The following is a 2050-nucleotide window of genomic DNA, read 5'->3' on the forward strand; positions in this document are numbered from 1 at the left end:
TGTAGAGCCTGGCTGGGGGAAGGAGGATGGGGTGGAGGCAGCAGCTGTCACTTAGTGCCCAAGATGCATGAGCTGTCATTCCACCAATCCATCAGAGAACATCACATTCATCAAAAGCTCCAAAATACATGCAATGACCCCCTAGATGATGGCTTGCCAAGAATTTCCCAAGATGGCTTGTAAAAGGAAGGTTGGAAGGTGAATATTAAAGAAATGTTTTAGAATATGGAACACATCCTGGGATTCCTTTTCTCAGGATGTTGTTCACTTTGCAAAAATAAGTAAGTTAAAAAATTTAGATAGTGTTTTAAAGAGGGTGTTGCATATAACAGTTCAGGATGATGTTTCTAAAAAAATAACATATATTGGGGATATGCTTGGTATCATAGTCATCTCATAAAGTTATACAATACACATTTGCATGTTAAAGACTCTGAGATCTTAGTAAAGATACCTGTTTAATTTTGTTTCCATCAGTGTTTCCCACACTTGTTGATTCTGGAGCCCTTTTAATATCCCAAGTAGCACCCATCTCTCTGTTGTGACCCACACTTTGGAAACCCTGGCAAATTTCCTTCTCGTTTTTCTGCAGTGTAGTTTTTGTGGCCATCTTCAAAGGTAGGATCTAAAGCTAAATGGAGAATGAGGTTGACACAATATGTCACTTCTGTTGGGTTTATATTTGCACAGTATCTTCAAACTAGTTTGGATAGAAGAAATCCATAAACACCTAAACTTCTAGGAATATCAAAGAAGAGCAGCTGAAGGGGAAAATGAAAGAAGGTATCACAGCCACGTGAGCCACCCGCGGCATCATCTGCCTTACCATATGCTGAGAGCGGGACCATGGCAGAACACGTGGTCACACTTGGGCCAGTCATGTTTGACTCTTTTCAAATGGAGACATTCATCTGCTGGTAACATTTTACGACACTGAGGTTGGAGCGTTTGCCTCAACCATATTCTTTTGCAGGGTGCCTTTGTTGTGTGGGTCTCTTCCTGTCTGGGGCACCCCCATTTTAGGAATCTGGTTTAAACTCTAATCTCTAAAATCTTGTAAACCCAAACTAAGTTACATTTCTGCTTTTCATCTGGAAAGCATTGGTGAATGCAGACGTATGCTTGGGAGATTTAGATCTTTATCTTGGAGCATTAATATGAGTAGGTCATTATTTATCTTGGACTTAAGAAGATTTGAAGGTTTCAGATCCAGGAAGGCAGAGTGAGGGTCACTTTCATTCTTAATGAGCAGTTCCTTCAGAGCTTATTAAATAGAGTGAGGCTGATTATGCCTATCAGCCACAGCTTTTCTGAAATGATGTGGATGGATAATAGTGAATGCGTAATAATTAAAAATATATATTACTCTTAGTCATCATGCCCCAAAAGGACCTCGAATTGCTATTGAAGACAATAGGCAAATCTCCTCCTTAATTCTTACTGTATCCATAGTTGGCACTAATGCAATATATATAATAAGTAGTATATTGTATGGCACTAATGCTGTGAATAATAGTAAGAAGACAGGCTTTGAAATTAGGCAAACTTAAATTCACAACTTAATAGCTGTGTCCTAGAGAAGGTTACTTATCCTTGCTGAATTTTAGGATCCACATCTATAAAACGGGGACACTGGTATTTTTCTCATAAAAATTGTCCTACGGAATAAGATGACAATAAGTACTGTGCTTTGTCAGTGAAAGGCATGCCACTCAATATATAGTAACTGTTTATGCTGCTACTGTTTTTATGATTTGGGCTCTGGCCATGTCCCCTGATTTTAACCCAGATAGAGCTTGAGCCAAAGTGTGTCAAAGAACTCAGGTTGGGATGTCCCTGAGCTGACATCTTGATGTTGTATTACTAACCATTTGTGTGACTTTGGAAAGATCACTTGGCCTCTCTGAGTTTTAGTTTCTTCATCTATAAAGTGTAGTAACTCTCAGCTGCTCTGGGGAGTTACTGTGAGACTTGGATGGGAAAAACCTAAAGAACCTCTGAGCATAGTCCTGGCAGGGAGCAGGAGGTCGATGAATGGCAGCTGCTCTTG

Source organism: Carlito syrichta, unplaced genomic scaffold, assembly GCF_000164805.1.
Source record: "Carlito syrichta isolate Samal-C Ts95f unplaced genomic scaffold, Tarsius_syrichta-2.0.1 Scaffold91100, whole genome shotgun sequence".
NCBI classification, from domain to species: Eukaryota; Metazoa; Chordata; class Mammalia; order Primates; family Tarsiidae; genus Carlito; species Carlito syrichta.